The sequence below is a fragment of the Podarcis vaucheri genome (assembly GCF_965113315.1).
Source record: "Podarcis vaucheri genome assembly, chromosome: 2".
In the NCBI taxonomy this organism is placed as follows: domain Eukaryota; kingdom Metazoa; phylum Chordata; class Lepidosauria; order Squamata; family Lacertidae; genus Podarcis; species Podarcis vaucheri.
This window is the reverse complement of record NC_138760.1, coordinates 49,180,194-49,206,675: the sequence shown is the minus strand read 5'-3', so window position 1 is coordinate 49,206,675 and position 26,482 is coordinate 49,180,194. Positions and strand designations below refer to the sequence as shown.

The 26,482-nt window shown below is 42.8% G+C and overlaps 1 long non-coding RNA gene across 2 annotated transcripts in view; it reads right to left on the bottom strand.

Moving 5' to 3' along the window:
• Positions 1-11,439: 11,439 nt before the first annotated feature.
• Positions 11,440-26,482, bottom strand: part of LOC309527808 — a 41,720-nt gene continuing 26,677 nt past the window's right edge. The window contains exon 3 of one of the 2 annotated variants that reach the window (XR_014217360.1): positions 11,440-11,488. This is a non-coding gene — a long non-coding RNA (uncharacterized lncRNA). Of the gene's footprint in view, positions 11,489-23,320; positions 23,591-26,482 lie in introns of those variants that run through there. The other variant, XR_014217361.1, reaches the window with a different exon arrangement.

Sequence of the window (26,482 nt, the reverse complement as noted above, 5' to 3'; positions counted from 1 at the left end):
TTCACCAAGTTCAGTGGGATGCAAGCAGCCTAACCATATGTAAGGGGTGTGTGTGAACAATGTATGTACAGTATATTTACAATGTCTCTAAATGCTGCTGGTTGTAACTAAGCCCTTGAATTGTGGTGTTCTGCTTTCTTCATTGTATTCAACAAAGTTCTTCCTGGCATCTTGTTGTCTTGAACCTAAGAGCAAAACACACTGATGGAAATAAATACTGAAATGGTCTGAACTCAGAGCAGATCCCAGTGGCACCTCACTTGTTCCAATATGACAGCAAATCATTAATAACTATTTTCTGGCTAAGACTTTTCAGCCCATTGAAAGGTAGTTAGAGCAAACAGTGTTTTCCTTTGGACCAAGCATTGAAGGTTGTTAAAGTAGGCCATGTGTAGAGACAGGATTAAGGAACATTTCTTTCATGGTCCATTTCTCCATTGTTGGGTCTGGATTTTGGAAAACGATGAGAACCAAATTTCAAGGGCACCATTTTCAGTTTCAGTAAGAATGGGGAAATAGATTTTGATACAGCAGGGCTGAGATTCAGCAAGGCTCAAATTGTTGTTGTTTAGTTGTTTAGTTGTGTCTGACTCTTCGTGACCCCGTAGACCAGAGCACGCCAGGGATTCCTGTCTTCCACTGCCTCCAGCAATTTGGTCAAACTCATGCTGGTAGCTTCGAGAACACTGTCCAACCATCTCGTCCTCTGTCATGCCCTTCTCCTTGAGCCCTCCATCTTTCCCAACATCAGGGTCTTTTCCAGGGAGTCTTCTCTTCTCATGAGGTGGCCAAAGTCTTGGAGCCTCAGCTTCACGATCTGTCCTTCCAGTGAGCACTCAGGGCTGATTTCCTTCAGAATGGAGAGGTTTGATCTTCTTGCAGTCCATGGGACTCTCAAGAGTCTCCTCCAGCACCATAATTCAAAAGCATCGATTCTTCAGCAATCAGCCTTCTTTATGGTCCAGCTCTCACTTCCATACATCACTACTGGGAAAATCATAGCTTTAACTATACGAACCTTTGTTGGCAAGGTGATGTCTCTGCTTTTTAAGATACTGTCTAGGTTTGCCATCGCCTTTCTCCCAAGGAGCAGGCGTCTTTTAATTTCGTGACTGCTGTCACCATCTGCACTGATCATGGAGCCCAAGAAAGTAAAATCTCTCACTGCCTCCATTTCTTCCTCTTCTATTTGCCAGGAGGTGATGGGACCAGTGGCCATGATCTTAGTTTTTTTGATGTTGAGCTTCAGACCATATTTTGCATTCTCCTCTTTCACCCTCATTAAAAGGTTCTTTAATTCCTCCTCACTTTCTTCCATCAAGGTTGTGTCATCTGCATATCTGAGGTTGTTGATATTTCTTCCGGCAATCTTAATTCCAGTTTGGGATTCATCCAGCCCAGCATTTTGCATGATGAATTCTGCATATAAGTTAAATAAGCAGGGAGACAATATACAGCCTTGTCGTACCCATTTCCCAATTTTGAACCAATTAGTTGGTACATATCCAGTTCTAACTGTAGCTTCTTGTCCCACATAAGGCTCAAATACCAGCTGCTAAATGCATTCACCCCTTCATGGATCACTGCCTTGCCGTGGCGAAGGGGCTTGAAGAACTCAGAGAAGCTATGAACTACGCCGAGCAGGGCACCCAAGATGAACAGGTCATAGTGGAGAGTTTTGACCAAACGTGATCCACCTGGAGTAGGAATCGGCAAGCCACTCCAGTATCCCTGCCAAGAAAACTCCATGGACAAAGACAACAGGCATATAAAAGTTATGACACTGGAAGATGAGCCCCTCAGGTCGGAAGGTGTCCAACATGCTACTGGGGAAGAGCGGAGGACAAGTACAAGTAGATCCAGAGCTGATGAAGCGGCTGGGCCAAAGCCGAAAGGACGCTCAGTTGTGGATATGCATGGAAGCGAAAGGAAAGTCCAATGCTGTAAAGAAAAATATTGCATAGGAACCTGGAATGTAAGAACCATGAACCTGGGTAAGTTGGATGTGGTCAAAAATGAGATGGCAAGAATAAATATTGACATCCTGGGCATCAGTGAGCTAAAATGGACGGGAATGGGCGAATTCAGTTCGGATGACTACCATATCTACTACTGTGGGCAAGAAACCCGTAAGAGAAATGGAGTGGCCCTCATAGTCAACAAAAGAGTGGCGAAAGCTGTACTGGGATGCAGTCTCAAAAATGATAGAATGATCTCGATACGAATCCAAGGCAGACCTTTTAACATCACAGTAATCCAAGTTTATGCACCAACTACTGGTGCTGAAGAAACTGAAATTGACCAGTTCTATGAAGACTTACAAAACCTTATCGAAGTGACACCAAAGAAGGATGTTCTGCTCATTATAGGGGATTGGAATGCTAAAGTAGGGAATCAAGAGATAAAAGGAACAACTGGCAAGTTTGGCCTTGGAGATCAAAACGAAGCAGGGCAAAGGCTAATAGAGTTCTGTCAAGAGAACAAGCTGGTCATCACAAACACGCTTTTCCAACAACACAAGAGACGACTCTACACATGGACATCCCCAGATGGGCAACATCGAAATCAGATTGATTATATTCTCTGCAGCCAAAGATGGAGAAGCTCTATACAGTCAGCAAAAACAAGACCTGGAGCTGACTGTGGCTCAGATCATCAGCTCCTTATAGCAAAATTCAAGCTTAAACTGAAGAAAGTAGGAAAAACCACTGGACAGGTAAGATACAATCTAAACCAAATCCCTTATGAATACACAGTGGAAGTGAGGAACAGGTTTAAGGATTTAGATTTGCTGGACAGAGTTCCTGAAGAACTATGGATGGAGGCTCGCAACATTATACAGGAGGCAGCAACTAAAACCATCCCAATGAAAAAGAAATGCAAGAAAGCAAAGTGGCTGTCCAACGAGGCCTTACAAATAGCGGAGGAGAGAAGGCAAGCAAAATGCAAGGGAGATAGTGAAAGATACAGGAAATTGAATGCAGATTTCCAAAGAACAGCAAGGAGAGACAAGAAGGCCTTCTTAAACGAGCAATGCAAAGAAATAGAGGAAAGCAACAGAATGGGAAGAACCAGAGATCTGTTCAAGAAAATCGGAAATATGAAAGGAACATTTCGTACAAAGATTACCATAATAAAGGACAAAAGTGGTAAAGATCTAACTGAAGCAGAAGACATCAAGAAGAGGTGGCAAGAATACACAGAGGAATTATACCAGAAAGATATGGATGTCTCGTACACCCCAGGTAGTGTGGTTGCTGACCTTGAGCCAGACATCCTGGAGAGTGAAGTCAAATGGGCCTTAGAAAGCACTGCAAATAACAAGGCCAGTGGAAGTGATGGTATTCCAGCTGAACTGTTTAAAATTTTAAAAGATGATGCTGTTAAGGTGCTACACTCAATATGCCAGCAAGTTTGGAAAACTCAGCAGTGGCCAGAGGATTGGAGAAGATCAGTCTACATTCCAATCCCAAAGAAAGGCAGTGCCAAAGAATGCTCCAACTACCGCACAATTTCACTCATTTCACATGCTAGCAAGGTTATGCTTAAAATTCTACAAGGAAGGCTCAAGCAGTATGTGGACCGAGAACTCCCAGAAGTGCAAGCTGGATTTAGAAGAGGCAGAGGAACCAGAGACCAAATTGCAAACATGCGCTGGATTATGGAGAAAGCCAGAGAGTTCCAGAAAGACATCTACTTCTGCTTCATTGACTATGCAAAAGCCTTTGACTGTGTTGACCACAGCAAACTATGGCAAGTTCTTAAAGAAATGGGAGTGCCTGATCACCTCATCTGTCTCCTGCGAAATCTCTATGTGGGACAAGAAGCTACAGTTAGAACTGGATATGGAACAACTGATTGGTTCCAAATTGGGAAAGGAGTACGGCAAGGCTGTATATTGTCTCCCTGCTTATTTAACTTATATGCAGAATTCATCATGCGAAAGGCTGGGCTGGATGAATCCCAAGCCGGAATTAAGATTGCCGGAAGAAATATCAACAACCTCAGATATGCAGATGACACAACCTTGATGGCAGAAAGTGAAGAGGAATTAAAGAACCTTTTAATGAGGGTGAAAGAGGAGAGCGCAAAATATGGTCTGAAGCTCAACATCAAAAAAACGAAGATCATGGCCACTGGGCCCATCACCTCCTGGCAAATAGATGGGGAAGAAATGGAGGCAGTGAGAGATTTTACTTTCTTGGGCTCCATGATCACTGCAGATGGTGACAGCAGTCACGAAATTAAAAGACGCCTGCTCCTTGGGAGAAAGGCGATGGCAAACCTAGACAACATCTTAAAAAGCAGAGACATCACCTTGCCAACAAAGGTCCGTATAGTAAAAGCCATGGTTTTCCCAGTAGTGATGTATGGAAGTGAGAGCTGGACCATAAAGAAGGCTGATCGCCGAAGAATTGATGCTTTTGAATTATGGTGCTGGAGGAGACTCTTGAGAGTCCCATGGACTGCAAGAAGATCAAACCTCTCCATTCTGAAGGAAATCAGCCCTGAGTGCTCACTGGAAGGACAGATCGTGAAGCTGAGGCTCCAATACTTTGGCCACCTCATGAGAAGAGAGGACTCCCTGGAAAAGACCCTGATGTTGGGAAAGATGGAGGGCACAAGGAGAAGGGGACGACAGAGAATGAGATGGTTGGATGGTGTTCTTGAAGCTACTAGCATGAGTTTGATCAAACTGCGGGAGGCAGTGGAGGACAGAAGTGCCTGGCGTGCTCTGGTCCATGGGGTCACGAAGAGTCGGACACGACTAAACGACTAAACAACAACAAAAATGCATTCAAGGTTCACTTGCAAAACAGCAGTGTATTTTTTTTAAAAAAGGAGTCATCTTTTTGCTATATATCAGAATAATTATAGTAGATTTATACAGTGCTAGAAAAAGAGATGCCAGAACTCACCGTGAACACCTCCCTTGTTCTCTTATAATGGCAGTGGTGCCCACCTGAGAGGTGCCAGAACTGAGTTTCAGAGAGTTCCAGCTGAAAAAAAGCCCTGGTCTTATCAACACAAGGCACACAGTGTCTAAGAGTCTGTATCTAGATCTGTGCCTTTGGTATGCATATATAGTAAACGTATATATGTAGAGTGCAATCCAAACCCCTTGGCCATCAGAAGTAGGCCTTAATGGAGAAGAATACCCACCTTGACATTTACAACCATGCCACTCACACTGGTCTATGTCAGAAGGCAAGGATCAAGGGATATGCCAGCTTCTAGGCTGGTGCAGCAAAGATACCTGAATCAGACCCAATGCCATCATGTGGTGGCAGCAGGGCCAGTTCAGAGTCCAGTAGATCCTGTGCCAACTTACGTAACTATACCCCTAACCCCCTTTTTTTAAAAAAAATGAGAATTCCTTCTGGCTGCTGCTGGCAAGAATTCCACCAGCAGTGTCTTCCTACCATGTGCCACATTAGAGCACGCCTGGGGGGGGGTGAAGCTCCCCCAGGAATACCTGTATGTAACAAAAGAAATCCTCCAGAATAGAAGATCAGGAGTTTAGATTACTCTGCCCATTGTTAATAGTTGTTCAGTGTGTAGAATCACCTTTCAGTATAAGCTGCCTTTGTGGGGAACGGTTGTCCTCTGTCAGTGGCCATAGGAAACAATCAGTTCTCTTCCCTCAGCAATCCTTTTTTTCCAAGTTATATTTGCGGAGCTAGGAAATGTTAATCAAGTCCTGGAGAGCCAACTTGAACCTAGATACCAGGTGGAGCCAAGGTCTGCACACTAGATGGATCTTGAAGTCTAGAGCTGACATCATTATTAACATTCCACTTATGCTGTTGATAATGAGATGCTGGTGTGTGCTTGCTAACCTGGCCCTATGTGTAATTTAAATTGGCTTCCAACATGGAAATATGTGAAGCTTAAGTGATTAGAAGCCGGCTAGAGTTTCAGCACTATTTGCCTCCGTGTGCCAATGCTGTGCTCAGCTTAGTTAATGAGCTGCCCATTTTGCCTACGGTGATAAAATCCTTTGCATGGCTTGTTGTTGTTTTCTCTGCAAGTGAATTTTGCCTGAAATCCTTCCTGTGCTGAATTCCATAAAGCAGGCAAAGTTTTGCAAATAGTGAAGTGCCTCTGGACATTACTCCATCAGACAGCTCTAAATCTCACTCTTAAGAATCTACAGCTGAACAAAGACACAGCTAGAACAGAAGTCAGAAAGATATGTTTAGTGCTGAAGGATGGCACAACTCATCTTGCATGCCAAGGTCCCGTGACCCGCAGTTCCCTAGTGGATAATAAACACACAGACATGAGTATTTAGGTTTCTGGGTTCAAATAGGCCACAACTTTATTGGTTACAGATGTGAGCGGTTTTGCTTAGGAATTGGGTGAAGCCAGGCTATATCTCGCCTCCCACCCATCTGCAGGGAGTCCATCTAATGGTAAACCACCAATAGGGGGAGCCCTATGACTTACATGAAATAGGGGCACCCCGAGGGATCCCTGTTAGGGTCATGGCATGGCCCTAGCCCACATCCAGGCATCAGACAGGATCCACACCCCTGGATCCCTTTAACAGGATACCCTTAATGAGGAGGGGCAGGCGGGGGCTACAACCTCCCCTCCATCCAAACAAAGGCTTACCCAATGCCTAACCCAGGCTTCCTCCAACTCTGCCCTCCAGATGTTTTTGGCCTACAACTCCCATGATCCCTAGCTAGCAGAACCAGTGGTCAGGGATGATGGGAATTGTAGTCTCAAAACATCTGGAGGCCCGAGTTTGAGGAAGCCTGGCCTAACCTCACCAAGTTGTGGTGGTTGCTACAAGGTAGGCAAAAACCAAACGGCTGGTGCTGATTTTCCAAGTGGGAAAAGTCCCTACCCGGCCCCAACAATATGGCAGCCTACGTTTGTCAATAGCAAGGTTGGGTGGCAATGAGGGCGGCGTCAATCCCCGTACCCTACCTGATCACTTCAGAAGACTGGATCCCTGGCCGCAACACCACCCACCAGAAATGTGAGCAGATGTAGTCTCGACTCATGTGTTGTCTTTGCAATGGGGGTGGGGATCAGAATATAAGGTCGATGCTATGCTCCTCAGCTCTCTGCTGGTGGCACACAATAATTTGGTTTGAACTAATTTTAGGGGTATATACGACTGCATCCAATTCAGTTCATGATTCAGCCTTTTTTACTTTTCCATTTTTTGGTTCACTATTGCTTTTATCTTTTGTTATCTTTTTGTTTTTTACTATAAAATTGCTGCTGAGACTTTGAATAATGTGCTAATAATAAATCATGTCAATAGTTGCTAAGTTTGTGTTGTTAGTATTATTTTGGAAGAATGCAAAGGGATGGGCCATGAAAACCAAGGCTTTTTGTGTACATAGGAAAGGAACACAGCAAGATAAATGAAAAACACCAGTACAAGCATCAATGTTTTTCTCTTTTCATTTCCTTTCCTTTTTTAATATTTCCTGCTCTCTTCCTCTCAACATGGATGCTAGTAATGTTGAATTTCATTGGGTGCTCCATATGAATGCCAAATTCTTGCAGTGCTTTCTCCTCAAAAAAGGGAGGAAAGCTCATACAATAAGTGCACCCAATGGGGTACCTGAGTAATATGTAATATTATCTTTGTAATGGAGGTGAGGCATAAACACACATTTCCACCACCACATGGTCAGTCATTGTCACTGAAGGCATCTGAAGCAGGCCTGTTTCCTCACAAGCTGAACTCACTCTGATCTCCACTCCGAATGATTATGAACAATTGGCCTGGAGGGGTTTTTGTCACAGTGTAGGTTTTCCTCCGTTGGGGAGCTGCTCTAATGTGCTTGTCCACATGGCAGTGAGCTACTGCTGCTGGTATTCCTGCCAGAGCAGGCAGAGGGAAACGCCAAAATGTTTCATAGGGGAAAGGGAGTTGGATTGGCACAGGATCTGCTAATAACATTTGTAGCTATTTTGTCATAGGGAATAAACAGGGGTAATTGTGCTGGAAAGTAGTCATTCACTCTTGCCTTCTTTGAAGAAAGTAGGTGAGAATGCCAGTGCTGGGGTATTTTTGCAACCTAGGCAAGGCTAACTACTTGTGTGCGTGCACGCACGCACACAAATTGCCATCTTCAATTTTCAAAATAAGATGTCTTGTAGAAATGGTGAAATTATTCAAGATATAAAATGATAGTTAAATATTATCAGAAATGTATCTGGTACAGTGCCCCGCAAGACGAATGCCTCGCAAGACGAAAAACTCGCTAAACGAAAGGGTTTTGCGGTTTTTTAGCTGCTTCGCAAGACGAAAACGTCTTGCGTTTTTTGCAAGTTTGTTTCCTTTTTCTTAACACTGTTAATACAGTTGCGACTTGACTTCGAGGAGCAACTCATAGAACGCGGTGTGGTAGCCTTTTTTGAGGTTTTTGGTGATTTTTGAAGCTTTTCCAAAACTTTTCCGACACCGTGCTTCGCAAGACGAAAAATTCGCTAGACGAAAAAACTCGCGGAATGAATTAATTTTGTCTTGCGAGGCACCACTGTATAACAAAAGCTAATCTGTATAAAATGGTGCCTCTCAAAGGTCAGTACAGTGCTCCTCTGAAGTCTGCACTGTAGGTGGTTGCTAGCTGGTCCCATGATAGCACTGGACCTGCGCAGTTAGCAGCTGAAAGTGCCATTTCAGACTGCCTGGGAAAAGAAAATATATGATAAAATATCAAGTGGAAGAAGGAGATGGGAAACCTCTCTTGGAATTGTGAACTGGTTACTCTAGGGTTGGGTGTGTGTTGGGGGAGAGTTCCCCTTGTCTTGCTCAAGAATATGTCAGATAAGTTTTATTTCCTTCTGTGGTAAAACAAAGTTAACTTTTTTTCCCCCACCCACCAGTGTTCTGTCTTGATAGACAGGCTTCTGAGAAGCGAGCCAATGCTTTCCAATGCTAACAGTGCTTTTTTCAACAGAATTATGAAGATTACAGCTACCCTGTTAGAACCATGTGAAAATAATTAACCCTAATATACGTGTGAAAAATGGCAATATGGACATGGTTGAGCGAAAATCACTTTGAAACCTTTTTGTTTTCAAATAAAAGGAGTTTTGAAATTCCATTTAAATATTGAATTTAGATATGCTGAAAACTGGAAATTGCAATTGCCCTCTACTGCCACCGTTATTATTTCCTCCCTAACTGTTTCTCCTTTGTCAGAGGTACTGATTTTATGAGCTCATTAATTTTGCTGTGCTAATGCACTTTCCTTATCTTCTAATTAGCCACGACTCTCCTTCTGGCATATTTATGATGTTCTCACCTCTTCACATTTTTGTCTTGCCATATTCAGAAAGATGCCCACTGCAGTAATCAGTACAGTTGGGCACCCTCATATTCCTTCAGCTGTCCCCACTGTGCCTCCTAACATTCACAATTCTTTTTATTTATCTTTTTTTAAAAGATTGGGACTCTGGATCACGTAAAGTAAGCAATAGGTTTTCATATCTGGAATAAAGAGAGCAAAATCAAATCTGTGTTGTGGATTGTAATTCATTGCTTAAACACTGATTCTGGTTGGGGTGTGTGTGTGTGTGTGTGTGTGTAAAGCTTCACAAGTTTGCACAAGCCTGACCCTTCACATTCTCAGCACAAACTTGAGTGAAGGAAAATGAGGCTGGCTAGTGATGCACCCATCATTATGACAGCCTGTCTCTCCCACACAAATTATGAAGCAGTAACTGTTCTGGGTATAGTCAGGCAGCAACACAAACACCCCTCCTGCCCTGGGCTGGATTTAAGTATTTATGAGAGCCCCCAGGCTAAGCCAGCACACTGCAAGTCACAAGACACTCATTCTGCCTGGTGTATGTTACAAGGAATTTCCAAAATGCAAAGGCTGTTGGCAGTCACAAGGGAATGTTGACAGTCCTGCAACCGTTCTGGTGAATGTCCAGAATTATGACATTACATTTGTGAATGGCAACCACTGCTGACAACTGCAGTGCTCATTAGCCTACCTCCACATTTTCAAATATTCACTGGACATGTGAGGGCTTGCCAACATTCTTCTGAAAGAACAATGGCCAATGCAAAAGATAGGATTTCTGGTGAGGAAGTGATTGAGGACTGCCATGATGAACATTCTTCATTATGTACTCACCAATTTCTTTTAGGAAACTTGTCCTTGCTCTATTTAATTTATTTACCTGTTCTCTTGATTGATCCAGCACATCAAGCCCTCGGGTTTGTTTTGCTTAAATTGGTTAAACAGGTGAAAGAAGCCAAGGGGTGAGAAACACTTTTAGCCCATGGCAACCTAGTGAGGAGGATCAGGGCACGGCTGCTGCCTGTGGTGAAGAAGCAAATAGGATCTCTGCTCCTCAGCCCATGTGCATGGTAATGTTATTCCCCTTCTATTTGCTTGCTTGTTTATAAAAAGTATTTATATACTGCCAACTCATGTACAATGTTAAGGCAGTGTACAACATACAGTAGAAAACTCCATAAAAACAATGCAAAATAATCATTACAATTACTGACATCTTTGGTGTCTGGGTCCCAAAAATCCCATTAGTGTCTCTCCCCCTCCCTAGGAGTAAAACACAACAAGAATTTATTAAATAACTAATTTCCTGCCCTTTGTGACACTTATAATCAGCTGCCTGAGGCAGCCTCCTCATTCTAACTAATGTTAGAACCAACCCTGCTATGAGCAGTATTTAAAAAGAGTAAGCAGAAGGGAGAATTATGGTGGGTTGCAAGACAAAGAGGAAACCATGGTTATGTATGTATGTATGTATTCATTCATTCATGGTTCTTATATCTTGTCTCTTCCTCCAATCTAGAGCTGAGGGTAGCTAACTATCAATACATTAACAAACATAACACATCGTTTAAACCAAAAGGCATAATAGCAACAATTCATCAGTAAATAATATCAATAAAACCCCAACCCAAAAGTGTTTATCCCATTATAGGTAAAGGTAAAGGACCCCTGGATGGTGAAGTCCGGTCAAAGGTGACTATGGGGTTGCGGCGCTCATCTCGCTTTCAGGCCAAGGGAGCTGGTGTTTGTCCACAGACAATTTTCCGGGTCATGTGGCCAGCATGACTAAACTGCTACTGGTGCATGGAAGACTGTGACAAGTGCCAGAGCACATGGAAACGCCGTTTACCTTTCCACCACAGCGGTACCTATTTATCTACTTGCACTGGCATGCTTTCGAACTGCTAGGTTGGCAGGAGCTGGGACAGAGCAATGGGAGCTCACTCCGTCGCAGGGATTCGAACTGCCAACCTTCCAATTAGCAAGCCTAAGAGGCTCAGTGGTTTAGACCAAAGCGCCACCCAAGTTATCCCATTATACAAATACCTGGCTGTGGTATAAAAAACATCTACAGCCTCCTCGTAAAAACAGTATTCCTTACCGCCATCTCCATCCCTCAGCCCAGACACATTGTCTCAAGCAAACAGCTGGGACTTCAAAGTGTAGTACTTGATAAACAACAGTTTAACTAATCTGTAATGCTAGACCAATGAGAATACAACAAATAAAATAATCAGCTAATGGCAGAGCAGTAAAAATGCAATAGATATAAAAATGATAGTCAACTAATAGAAAACAAAAATGAGCAACATTACACTTTACCCTTCCCCTTCCATCTACCTCAGATGGTCATCTTTAAATACAGATAAGCCAAACACAGTACCAGCATCATAATTATTTTGATGGGTACCAACATAATAAAGATCTAATTATAGAATTATGGAATTGTTGAGTTGGGACCACAAGGATCATCTAGTCCAACCCCCTGCAATCCTGGAATCTTTCACACAATGTGGCTCTCAAACCCACAACCCTGAGATTAAAAGTATTCTATTCTATTCTTTTCATAAAGTCAGCTTAAAATGGAACTTCTGCTGTATTTGTGGAAACTAAACCACTATGTCTACCCACTAGTGCACAATTTGGTTGTTCTGTAATGTGACTGGAATTGCAAAGTTGTAAATTCACACAATTCACTCTTAAATGGTAAAGGAACGTCTATTCAATAAAGACAACACATTATTTCTGCATCATTATGTATCACGCATGTGTGCTGGCAGTCACTAATGTGGCACCCACAGACGCCAGTGTGTCAGGCAGTATCTCCTTTGGCACCCATGAAAGGTCTCAGTAAATATACCCTCAAAAATCTAGGTGTGACCTAGATGAAAGTTGAGTTTCTTAAAAAGATACATTTTGCTCCTGCTCCTGCTTAGATTAAAACCATGTAGAGTTTTGCCATTGTAGATTGCATCCTGTGTCCTTTTATGAGCAGGTGAACTGGTAACATTTTTCTGTTACGTACTTTCTATAGTTTGTCCTCTCTGGGATCTTATTTAATTCTTTATTATTATTTTTTCCCTTTTGTACTGAAGAACATGTAATTTTGAAGTTTAAAGAAAACTTGATTGTTGTTATTTCTGCCCCTGGAAATGTTAACAGTTAAAAACTTTCTCCCCAATGGATCCATACGAAGTTGCTTGTTTCAGACCAAACTCTTGCTGTCTCTAAGCCATTTTTATTTACCCAGCATTAATTCCAGTCATCTTTTAGGCCCTAATAGCATTTTCCAGAGCTCTGTTACCTGGGCAGGCAGGAATTGTATTTTAACAGGTTATAAATTGGAATCAATATGCTTCTGACTGGAGTTTATCTGAGTTGACTTTATTCTACAAGCAACTATAATTGCCTGCAAAGTAATTTCTAGCTTTCTTGTTCATTTATGTGTATTGGCTGGGCCATAAGGAAGTCACATTAATCAGATACTTTACTGAGTTGTTCTTTATAGTCAGATGTTTTCACTTACAAATGTTACCTTCACAATAAGCTTCATACAATCACTAGGGATGCAATCATTTCATACAATCATCAAGGCTCAGAAAGGCAACTCAACACGGATCCTTTTGTGTGGAGGAAAAAGTAGGAAAGATAAGTATGGTTCCTGAAATAAAGCCATCTTCTATTATTAGAGTGGGTGGGTGTACACAAAGCAGAATTTGTTGTCTCTAGAGTGGGTTGTAGGTATGGATGTTGGCATCTCATCCTACACCAAAGCACTTTTCTTTCCCCTTCTCTAGACACTGACCATCCTGCCAAAATATTTATGAAACATTTCACACAGAGGGCCACCATGTGCTATTTGGACAGGTGGTTGTGTGGGAATAGAAGGTCAGCAATGAGCTGACATTTTGTGTTCTGTGCATGCATGTACACACGTGAGCATCAGAATCAAAATGCACTTGCCTGCTCTCTGCCCTGCAGAGAGCTTATTTCTGGAAACTGGAAGTCCCTGTGATGTGCATTTGGTCACATCCACACCATACATGTAAAGCATATTTCTACCACTTTAACAATCCTGGCTCCCTACCTGAGAGCCATGGGGACTGATGTTTATCCCCTCACAGAGCTACAATTCCCAGAACACTTAACAAATTATAGTTCCCATGATTATTTGGAGGGAGGCATGTGCTTTAAACATGTGGTGTGAACTGTTTTAATTTCTGCAACAGATAATTTTATGTTGCTTTTTATTATTTTATGACAACTGCATTTTAACTATTTATTGCTGTAAGCCACACTGAAAACACCGTAAGCAAACAAGCAAGCAGCTAATTGATTGAGGATATGGCTACAATAGCTACTAATATGGCTGCAATAGCTACTAGCCATGAAGGCTATGCACAGCCTCCAGTGACAGAGGCCATCTGAATTCCACAACATGAGCAGAGGAGTGCTATTGTGCCCATGTCCTGCTCTTGGGTTTCCTATACGTTTATGGTTGACCCCTGTGAGAACGGGCCTTTGGTCTGAACTCGCAAAGCTCTTTTTATGTTATTCTAAAAAAATTAAAAAAATTAGCTCACTGCTTTATGAAGCAGTGTTTGCTCTGGGACAAAAACTGACTCCTGCTGAAATTGAAAAAAATGCTAGCATAGCAGGGGAAGAAGACAAAGGGATGTATTTTAAAAGTATAAGCATGGTAGGATTTTTCTTTTAAAGAATTCTGAAGAAAGGGAGATGGAAACATATTGTTGCATGGAACCCCAGTCTCCAAGTGGTGTGAGATTCCGGGAGTTCCAGACACTTATCCAATGTCCATGTTTCCTTTTGGGAATGAGGCACAGCGGCGACCATGGTGTCTTTATGACATATAGTTTATTCACACATATATACAACCTGAGGCTACAGTGGAGGAGTCTTGTTCCTCCCATAGCTGCAGCCTTGGATTCAAACAGAATCTACCATCGTGCTCGACCCTCTCTCCAGCTTTCTGCCTTTAGCAGCCTGAAACCATTTTTCCTCTAAGTCACATCACAGCCAACCCAAAAACTCTCCCTCAGACTCTGCTTTTGTCTTCTAAATAACTCTGAGTTGAGGGAGAGGACCCTCCCATTTGCCATCTAGCGCAGAGCCCCCCCCCCTTTGGCTTTCCTAATGGCTCATCGCCTTCCTTTTGTCGTCCTAATTTCCTCATCAGGAAACTGGCCTGGCTTATATTTTAACATTTGCTGAATCCAGAGGTTCAGTGTCTGGAACCCAGAAACCCCTACCACCACAGGGGACTCTGAAACTCACAAGGGAGATTGGCACCCACAAATCAGGAGGCTGGGATTTTAAAGCCCACCAGCGGAGTGCCAAATACGTTGCTGCAGGTCAAGCAGAGGAGCAAGGAGGAGGAGAGCTCATTTTGGGGTCGCTTGCTGCTCAGGGCTGGAAAGATGAGAGACGTAAAAACTTGGAAGCTGCAGCCTATTCATCTGCTCGCCAAGACAGATCGTGGGCACTCTGCCATTTATAGCATGTGTAGTAGCCCAGAACTTTGTGAAGCAGCAACAAACTGAAAAACAAACCACTCAGCCACTCTAGAAAATGTCAGAGCAGCTACATCATGGCTGCATTCCCAGTCTTTGTTTCCATCAGGTTTATTGTCACAATGGCCAAACTGGCAAATAGAAGATGTGGTCCTGTGTGGATAAATGTAGAATTTGGCACCAAGTGGACTGGTCTCTTCAGCATGGGGCTAGCTCACAATTGTGCCACTCAGGCTTTGTGAACCATGTCAGAGTCACAGCAGTAAATTGTCCTATAGCCAGGTTCCCCCAGCACATTGTGTATCCATTTTGCCTTCCCCATCCTCTGAATGTGGGCTGGCTTTCATAGAGAGAACACCGCATCAGGCAATGCAATAGTAACATAAGCTCCTCATGCCTCAAGCTTGGCTGCCTTTGGTTTCCACATGTGTCAGCTGAGCCCAGCAGTTCTGAAATTCATGGGGCTGGCTAACTGCATTGTGTGAAATTGTGAAACTGGCTTGTTGAACTGTGAGTTTATGGGGGCTTCCAGATAGGGGCTCAGTACTGCAAACAGGTCATTCAGTGATCACAAATGGGTCATTGGCAACAGTTAAAAAGTAAATAAACCGTCCTGTCAGAATTGTTTCCAAAAAGGGTAAATTCAGCTACAATGAGGGTCGGGTGACAGAATATGGGCTGGCATTCTGGTGCCAATGACATCATGTGGACTTTGTGGAAAATTTGCATGTTGGAGCAGCTCCTGCCCTACAAAAAGCCCCCTTCTGGAAGCACCCCAAGGCACATCCAGACAGCAGTCTTCTCACATTCCATTTTCTTTATCTGCTGTCTTCATACATTCTCTATGCACAAGTACTTCTTTCTTTAAGGCTTTTACTTTTTAATGAATGCTACATTTCTTCAATTCATGAAGAAATGAATATACTACAGTTCAAACCCCAATACAGATCATGTGTGTGTGTGCTTAAAAATAAAGAAAGGGGGGTCGAGAACCTAGCTGGGATCATGAAATAGCTTTTGATAAAAGGACATTAGCTCAGCTCACACAACAGCTGTATGGACGAGGGCCAGGCTGCGCCAGGCTGTGCAATGTGGAGAAGTGGTAACCATTTCCTTGATCACAGTTGCATTTTGCCCACTTACTTAGAAGTCAGTTGGTGGATCTGGAAATGTTCCATTTAGATATTACTTTAACATATTCAAGCATTCACAAAGGCAAACATTCTTTATCTGTACCACAAAAAATGTGATATTGCATTCCGATATGTAAAGCAAGTCTTTATCTCCTAACGTTCTTTTTAGCGTCAAGTTCCCTCCACTCTCAAGAAATGTGCCAAAGGACAAGGTGGGGCACATGGTCACTTTATCTCTCTGGCAATTCCAGTTTGTCCAGCTACTAGGGGAATAAACTCCATTACGTATCTTCTGACTTTGCCAATACACTGATTTTTTTCCCCTTTGTCAATCAGTAAGCTGGGGCTTTGGTGCTGGAAGCCGTGCTGCCTGGTTCATATTCAATCTTTTGGAAAATCTATGTTGTGATCGACACAGAGATATGACACTGGGAAACTTCCGGTATATGAGATTGCCAGAGAAGAGATTGGTCAATTGGGTAAGTAATTCTTTTCCAGCTCTAGCCTCACAATTATAATAAACATATTTTTGTTCTTTTCTGTTTGGATTCTGAACTCTCCAGTACTTAGGTTCAAGTTAAACTCTTGTCTTTGCATGTAAAGTTCAGCAGATTGTCTTACATAGCTGTGGGCTATTGAGTCAAAGCCTGGGGTGGGCTGGGGTTGCTAATAGCCCAGAATGATTGATTCATGTTTTCTCAATGGAAGCTAATAATTAGGAGATATTTGGAAATTTTCTAAATGCTAGCCATTAGAGCATTGAGAAGGTGGTCTTCCTTCCCTTTTAAAACTGAGGGTAAGGGCTGATGTAAACTCTGTGTGTGTAGAAATGGCAGTTTTGAGACAGAGAGAGAAAGAGAAGCGAAAAAGAGAAGGAATAAGTAAAAAAAAATCTGGAAGAACCATGCCTCTCTGGGTTCGAGAAGCAGTGACTTGTGAAGAGTATGTCTCCTGCATGCCTCCTTTACCTGTGTCCTAGATGTGTTTGTGAATGGACTACAGAAACTTGTCACAGGAAGTTAGATCCCAAGTAGTGGTGACCCAAAGCTTCTCTCCACTTGGGGGAGTGCAGAGCACGTAACAATTTGTATTTTTCCACCTGTTGACTTTCATTGCGGATTGGAAGAACTTGATAGTTTGTGGAATTATTTAAAAAATAGATTCAGAAGACCATCTTGTATCCAAAATCATTGATTAATTGTTCCTAGAACATATCAGTTCTGTGACCCATGCTAAGGCTGTGAGAAGATTAAAGAAGTGTTTTGGTGTGGTACCATCGAAGAGAAAGTGATGGCAATATCGACTCATATACTTACTCTGTGATGTTTGCTTTTCTCATGGCTTTTCCCCACTTGCTGGCAAAGTAGATCTGCCAGAGGCACCCTTGCCAGCCAGCAAAAGTAAAGGAGCACTGAGACAGACTGCAATGCGGAGCATCTGTTTGTGTTGTGGTCCAATACAGAGAGCACACTGTCCCTTAATACATACACAGGAAGCGATGTGCATTCAATTTCTCTTCCCCAATTAGTCCCTCTATGCTTTGGTCTCTGATCAAATTATATTCTGGTTTCTTTTCTGGAAATCTGGATGGTGTGAAATGCAGAACCTTATGTCTCTTGGCCCCTGACATTTTCACAGACAAAGGCCACCAACGAGCATGTCTGCAAATTTAAGTTTTCATCACTCTTAGAAAGGAAGGCACCTTGCAGAACACACACAGATGGAAAGAAACAGCCCCTTCAGCTTCTTATTCTGAGCATGCAATCCAGAAAGTTCAGAGAGGCCATATTGCTGCTTTCCTTTTATGAGGTTTGGGGAGACAATGCTCTTGGAGCCTTTCCTCTCCCTCCCCCCCCTTCCCATAGCTTTCTTATACCCTTTCACACAATTGACCTTAAACTCTCCATGCCCATGGGCATCCTTGACAAAAGTGAGAGACTAATACGCGAGAATATGAAGCCATTAATTGGGGTGGGGGTTAATAGAAACCCCCACTTTCCCTGGCTTCTCCCAATGGTCTCAATCAAATTTTCCATCTTTTGACCTTTAGGACTTGCTCTTTATTTGAGATTCCTGAATGTATTTAAAGGGAACTTTAGCAAATCCTCTGCACAGTCAAAACACCCAGTAGCTGTACTGCCTCTAACAGTGGAGGGTAGCCATCAGGGTTAAAATATCCTTATATCCTTCCTTGTCCTCCATGAATTTGTCTATCCCCTTTTAAAGCCATCTAAACATCCTTTGGCAGTGACTTGAATAAATTAACTATGCAGAAAAATTCCGCAACAGAATCCTAGCTCCTGGGGAGCAACAGCAGGAGACAGCTATTGCCTTCATGCCTGGCTTGTGGGTTTCCTGGATGCATCTGGCTGATTACTAAATTGCTCACATTTAACTACAGAGGGACTAACGGGAGCCTCTGCTAATGGGAGCCTTTTGTTTTTATTTATATTTTCACTTGTGCTTGCGCTCCTTGTCCAAGGTTGCCCACGCACTGACACTTAACAAGAAAAGACAATGAGGAACTGGGTCTTGAATCTTAATTCTGACCTTACTGATTGTGCAGCAGGATACAATTTGTTAAAAATATAAATTAGCTCTCACTGTGTAAATTTCACCACTTTCTAATCTTTCTCTCTAATTTCTGTATTGATTGGAATTAATTGCTATTCATGGAGTCACAAGCTCTTGCCTATGACCTTCTAATGATGCTCTCTACTACTTGATGTGAATTTTAACTGCGAGCTGCTTTTCAGCTTTAATTTGCAGCCTAGAAGTGAAGTTTCCATTATCAAAAGCAGTGCGGTTCAAAGCTTCGTTTTACATGGCTCAAAAATATAGCATGGCTTGTATTCATGTTTAAATCAATGGCAAAGCTTGCTAGGTTTTCCCTGTTCTGTGATATAGCAGGTTATGATGTATGAGATATAGTTCCTTGGGGGGGGGGGTCTTACTTTCCTGTATAGTCCACACTTAGCTATCATGGTTAGTAGCCACTGAAGCGTCAGGAGTACAATCCTATACTATCGGCCTTGCATGCAGAAGGTCCCTGGTTCAATCCCTGGCATTTCCAGGTAGGGCTAGGAATGCCCCTTGTCTGAAATCTTGGAAAGCCACTGCTAGGCAGTGCATATAATATTGAATCAGGAGAACCAATGGTCTGATTTGGCACCTGGGTTCCTGTGTATATTCACTGGGTATAGCATGGCAGCCTCATCCTCCATGAATTTATCGAGCCCTTTTTAAAGCCGTTTCAATGAGAGGCCCTCAACATATATTGCATCTAAGTTAACTACCACCTTCAATGACTTTAAAAGAGGCTTGGACAAATTCATCAATGACCATGAGTCCTGATGGCAATTTTTACTTCCAGTGTTGCTGTGCTCATGTCTTGCTTGCAGGCTTCCCATAGGGATCTGGTTGGCCACTGTGAAAATAGGGTGCTGGACTAGATGGGTTGTTCATATGTTCTCAACAGTGCATTCCATATCCAGTATATATTGTGCAAAATCTTTCTTTTGTATATACCTCACCATGCAGGGGCTAGCAAGATAAGAGAGAAAGCTCTGTCTGCTATCTCCACACCATTAGTAACTTCATCTGTCTTTATCATGTCACCACAAACTACCCTTCCTCCAAAAGGAGTATAGGAACCACCTAACCTGAAACGACACAGTTTGCTTTCATTATGTGGAGTTGAAGTATTTTTAGCCAGCTGAATCCATATGGGTAAAATCCACTGCTGCCATTCCACAAGCCATCTGCTACCACCAGAGAAGGGGAGGTAACTTTTTATTATTTCCCCTACCCCTGGCAGCCTCCTGCACTTCCTCCCCAAAATCCACTTCTGCACGTTGAGGGAATGCTTCAAAATAATGTGGAAGGTGGTAGAGGAGAAAGACAAAATCTACAAAAAAGGCCTTCCTTTTATTTATTTTCTTTCTTCTGTTATGCAACCAAGGTGGCATATATGAGGTTCCCAGGGGGTCTCCAGTTCAGGAGCTTACCACACTCAGACCTTCTTGCTTTCACCAAAGTGGTAGCCTCATTTGCCTTCAGACAATAGTCTAGGTCTAAGACAACTGTTTTCTTAGCGCATGCCTCTGCTGAATCAACACTGGATTTCACCTTATGAGACTTTGTTGCGACACGTTTCTTAGTTAATTTTGACTTTTAATGTTCATTGAGGGATGCCTGTTAACTTTCTAGCCTTCCTTTCTTGGATGCATCCATTTTCATGAGTTATAGGAAATTAGCTGGTGAGATGATAACTAAGCACAAGAACAAATCACACCTGGTTTTTTCTACTCATCTCCTTTAACAGTAAATGCAAATGTATAGTTATGCATCATTCATTTCTCTACCCATCCATATCATTGGAATGGAAGCTCCTTTTTGTCAGCGTCGTTGATTTGTGCTTTTCTGCTGTGAACAGGTATATTAAGATCTTGTTGAAATAAAACCAAATTTTGCAAGTATGTGCATATTCTCATCTGCCCAGCTACTGAATCTTTGAAATAAATCAGAAAAAAAGATAAAAGCATCAACAAGATTTCAAGAATTTTAATTTGTAACACAGATATCTAAAAGATAATGAGTGCAATTCATGCAACACTTCCTTCTGGCAATGTTCATTAGCCAAGTGAAGTGAGAGTCTCGATTTAATTTGACCATGTGGCATTCTTTTTCTGCTTGTTAGTAGCATGTTAACATCATTGAACATTCAGAAACTGGGTGAAGTTTTGTGCATCTGAAGTTTGAATGTCAGCTCAACTCCTGCATCTGCCACAAGCCTCAAACACAGCAGAAGCTAGGAAGGAAAATCAGCATTCTGCCCAAAAGTTTTGTTCCTCCCTCCTTCTTTTTCATTCTTAAATCCTGTTGGGTATTAATAGAATAAACTCAACCTGTGCTCTAGTTAGCTGGAAAACAAGAAAACCCATCTCTCATATTTCCTTAGCGTGCTTTTCATAGCTAATTTTCTGTGTAAGGAAGCAAACAGCTGTGAAACCTAAGGGCATAGGGCAGCTTCACACGCTATGCATTAAGCACTATATTGCTAAGCCAGATGCATGAGAAATGGAAGGAGAGGCCCATCAGGAAAGTCCCCTTGCTCTCCCCTGCCCTGTCCCCCTTTAAACACTGAAGCCAATTCTTCAGCCTATATTACAGTGGTACCTCGGGTTACAGACACTTCAGGTTACAGGCGCTTCAGGTTACAGACTCCGCTAACCCAGAAATAGTACCTCGGGTTAAGAACTTTGCTTCAGGATGAGAACAGAAATTGGGCGGAGGCATTGGGAGGCCCTATTAGTTAGTGGTACCTCAGGTTAAGAACTGTTTCAGGTTAAGAACGGACCTCCAGAACGAATTAAGTTCTTAACCTGAGGTACCACTGTATTCCTGAATAATATCTAAAACAAGCCCTGTGCTGAGATGCAATAGAAAAATTATTTCATTCCCATGGCAATATATCACCAGAGTTATTGCCTTGACATCTGCTGGGAGGGCATTCCACAGGGCAGGTGCCACCACCAAGAAGGCCCTCTGCCTGGTTGCCTGTAACTTGGCTTCTCACAGCGAGGGAACCGCCAGAAGACCCTCGGCTCAAGACCTCAGTGTCCCGGCTGGACAATGGGGGTGGAGATTCTGCTTCAGGTATACAGGACCAAAGCCATTTAGGGCTTTAAAGCTCAGCACCAACACTTTGAATTGTGCTCGGAAGTGTACAGTCTAATATGCAATCAGGTCCAGCAACCACAAACTCATTACAATACATTGCTGGAAACCACAGAAGTGGGAAGTGCTGTTGACCTCAGATCCTGCTTCTAGACTTCCCTTTAGGCATCTGGTTGACCACTGTGAGAAAAAGGTTCTGGGCTAGCTGAGTGCCTGGCCTGATCCAGCAGAGCTCTTCGTGGGTGCTTCCTGAGTAAAAACAGAAAACCAGAACTCCTCCTCTTCCCCCCTCCCCAACATTTGGTTTCATTTGCTAATATGAGCCAAACAACAGCCAGTGCTGACAAGCACAACAAACAGCAGACAAAGATATTTAATTAAAGGGATTCCAGATGCAATGAAACACTGAGTTGCTCCTTTGTTCTCTGAATACATTTTGAATGCCTGTGGTGATGTTCCCTATTTGACAAAACCTTCGCCCTGCCCAGTTCCACAGAATGCTTGCTTTTGGCATAGTAACCAGAGAGATTTTATGGGAGATAAATGTGTCTAAGTCCCTTTGCAACCTGCATTTGTCTACATGGTAGAGAACAGTGAGCAGACAAAGATAATGCTCAATGTGTATTATTACAACAACAACAACAACAACAACAACAACAACAACAACAACAACAACAACAACACTTAGCCTTTTTATGGTGCTTTACATCACATTCATTATCTAGTTGTGTTTTTCACAAGCTTGCAAAGTAAATGAGTATTTTTATCCCCCATATTGCAGAGGAGAGAACTGAGGCTGGGAAATTTCAGCCACTTGGTGAATTCATATCAGAAGCAAAATTTGAACCAGGGTCTTCTGTATTCCTAGCTCAAACTACAGTCCCACTTTCACTTACAGAGCCAGCATCACACTTCATGGGCTCTGGGCATAGTGCCACTGATGTCCCCTCCAACCAGGGCAGGGCTCCTGCTTGCCACCATGCACAGGAGCAGGAGCAAGCCCCTCTCCCTAGGCCACCCCATCCGAAATGCACTCCAACCTGCTTACTACTGTGCAAAGGGACAGCATCACTGCCATTTCTCCTCCCCTTGGCCACCACTCATCACCCTGCCCACCAGAGTTCTTTCGGTGCTGGTTGGGTGATGCTGCCAATGGGAGCTTGGCTCCCATCCATGGTGGCTGCCCACCATATTTAGTTACTAGTAGGACCATAGAGCTAGTGAAACTGTAGCTGGGACCAGGATTAGTGTGTGTGTGTGTGTGTGTGTGTGTGTGTGTGTGTGTACACACACACACACACACACACACACACACACAGTGGTACCTCAGGTTAAGAACTTAATTCGTTCCGTAGGTCTGTTCTTAACCTGAAGCACCACTTTAGCTAATGGGGCCTCCCGCTGCCACTGCGCTGCCAGAGCACAATTTCTCATAGAATCATAGAATCATAGAGTTGGAAGAGACCACAAGGGCCATCGAGTCCAACCCCCTGCCAAGCAGGAAACACCATTTCTGTTCTCATCCTGAAGCAAAGTTCTTAACCCGAGGTACTATTTCGGGGTTAGTGGAGTCTGTAACCTGAAGCATATGTAACCTGAAGTGTATGTAACCACAGGTACCACTGTGGGTGGGTGTAAGTTTTACATTGCAAATTTAAATTCAAACATTCATCATCATCATCATCATCATCATCATCATTTAGCATTCCCTGAATCTTTTGACTCCCCTCCACCCTTCCATGGTTACCATTTTCAATCTTTTCCCACTGCTTCACTTATTTGCTATATTTTTCTTAAATAATCCAGTTTTACCTTAGTTTTTAATACACTACAAGTTCCTCTCTTCCTGGTTTCTGATTTTCCCAGTCAATTTCGCCATTTTGTCCATCATCTTCATCAGCCATTCGTCTTTGGTCGGGACTTTATCTTCTTTCCATCTCTGGGCCATTCTATAGAAGGTCTGTAGGCCAGGGAAGTGCATTTTGGATAATCAAGCAATGTGGGTGGCCACCACAGATAGAATCTGAAAAGAAACAGGCTGGCAGGGGGAGTGGTTCTGAACCCCTGAGACCCTCTGCCAGTGCCTGAACTAGCCAAACACTGGTGCAAGGCCTGGCCACTTCAAGTATCCTCCGATTCAGAGGGACTTACTTCTGACTGAGGAGGCATGAATAGGTTTGTACAGTCAGTTTGTCTGAGGGTGCCTTTAATTTTGCCTTCCAAAGTAGCAAACAAAGCATGGTGCTGAAAGTTTCATTGTTGAAGGATGTTTTACTTCTGCTTGGAAATGTTTGCTTGTTGCCACTGAAACTAACCCTTGCTAGTCATAAATATTAGCTCTTAAAGTTATGTGTTCTGCCTTGTGATGGGGGGGGAAGGTCTGGAATTGTTGATGTAAGTTATTAAAAATGTCCACAGATGGAAGGCTTCATGAATAGATGGGATCTTAACCTTAAGACATTGAATTAATGCAGTCAGGTTTGCTATAAGATCCCTGATCATTAACAAATGAACTGTTCTATTACCTTTCTAATCAAGCAAGCCAGAGATTTTGTTTTCTCTGTAGATGTTAGTATAATTACCCTTAATGACATCTACTAAATTTTCATTAATTTGAATAGGCTTTTTCTTTTCCACCACAAATGCAGAAGTTCATTTGCATTTTCTCTGCCCTACTGTAAACTGTTTCTATCTAAATTTGGTGCATATTAGAACTGACAATTGCCCGGATCCAGCAATAAAGATCCAAGTCCAAGAAAGATCTTTCTTTCATTTCATTTCCTCCTTTCTTCCTTTCTTCCTTTCTTTCTGCCTGTCCGTCCTTCTGTCTTTCTTTCTTTCACATTCTCTGATCAACCATTTTATAGATGTCAGTGCTGTTGTTTATGTTCCACTGACAGCAATGCTGTTTATCTTTACTCAGAAGTAGAATTTACACCCTACAAAAATTATTTAGGATTACAGCCTAAACTGTCATCTTAGTGGCTGGAAACAAGGAGCAGTTCCCCTCAGATTCTTATAGACCAGCTGCTCAACTGTACTGAATCCCACTGATCTGTTTGGATTGAATCTTTTGATACAAATGAGGATGTTCATATAGGGCCACTGGCTGTTGTGCATGACTAGCTGCCCACAACAAAACTGGATCAAATGCCCCTTTCTCCTTTTTTAATTAAATACCAATGGTCTATATGCCTCTTAAAAGGCATATTCTCATAAAATGACCCTCAGTTTTGTTTACTCCCCTTTACATTTAGATCTACACCATAGTTTTCACAGCACATGTGCAGTTTCTAAAGAACTCACCTCCAAATTTAGCAACAAGTGAAGAATTGTCCGTGATTCTTTGAGGAAAGGATTGTGCTTTGAATGTGCTTTGAAGGTATATTGTGTAAAGGTAAAGGGTAAAGGGACCCCTGACCATTATGTCCAGTCGTGGCCAACTCTGGGGTTGCGGTGCTCATCTCGCTTTATTGGCCGAGGGAGCCGGCGTACAGCTTCCAGGTCATGTGGCCAGGATGACTAAGCTGCTTCTGGAGAACCATAGCAGCGCACGGAAACACCGTTTACCTTGCAGCCAGAGCAGTACCTATTTATCTACTTGTACTGGTGTGCTTTCAAACTGCTAGGTTGGCAGGAGCTAGTTGATTAGACAGCCGTAAATTGAACTCAGCTTGGGTTGGATCCAGAGGAACTTCCTCCATCAAAGGATCCACACTGTTGCTAGTCTGATGAGATTTGCATAAGAATTTGCCATTTCATTCTCAATCCATTCTGGCCAGATTGAAAAGAGATCAGGGGAGACTTTGTTTCAAATTGAGGTTGTTGTTTTTTAAGCCTGTTTAAAGTGGGTTTGAATGCATCTTGCTGTGTGACAACAATAGTTTTTAAAATGGTACCTTGCTCTTGCAGCCACTAGGCAAAAGAGCAAGTTCTGCCAGTTTGAATTAAGGCAATTGTACTTTAAGGAGTGGCAGGGACAGAGGCATCTGTGACTGACTGCCCCAGGAGTCCTTCAAAGAGAACAAGGGAAGTATATTGTTTGGACCAAGCACAGCAACATCCTAAAAGCAAAACCAAGCACAAAGCCCAACTTGGTAGCCAAATTAATCTCAAGAAAGAATCCCGAAAGCAAAATTGCCAGTGTGTCAATTCAAAAGGGTGTGTCGGACTAGTCTTGGGGGGGTGTTGCTGTCCAGCAGATGACTTTTTGTTTCACAGTCATTCTTTTGATCATGCATTTGTTATAACAGCTTCTGTCATCTGCGGTTCTGAATCCATCAGTGTAGCACAGGGAAATCTGTCTCTTGCCAAGTCCTATGAACACACCATGTTTCTTGGCTACCTTGAGGGTTGAGACGGGGAGGGCAAGGGGAACGGATCTTGCATTAAATCACTCTCTCTAGTCGTTAGCATCTGTCAACACTTGCCCATAGCTGGTAATAAATAACCTGCTAACATAGTGCTTCCTTTGTCAAGGATTTGTCTTAGTTAGCTTCTAGGCTGTGCTTATGCCAGCTGTCACTGAATTAGGAAGCAATAGCTTGGCCTAAATAGACTGGCAATTGGTACATGCCAGGGAAACAATATTTAGAAAGTTGCATTTATTTATTTTTCTTTTGCACAACTGCTAACCTCTTCTAACTTACTGGCAGTGCTTCTCAAAGTCACAAGAGGGCAAGGGCCGCAAGCCAAAGACCACCTTAGACTAGACAATCCAACAAGAGCAGAGCAGGTTACAGGCAGACTTCATGGGGCATAGTCCCGCATTTTGGATTATTTTGAAGTGTAGTGCAAGCCATTTAAATCCAAGATTTATGAGAATAATCTGCACAGGAAGGTTGGGCAGTGA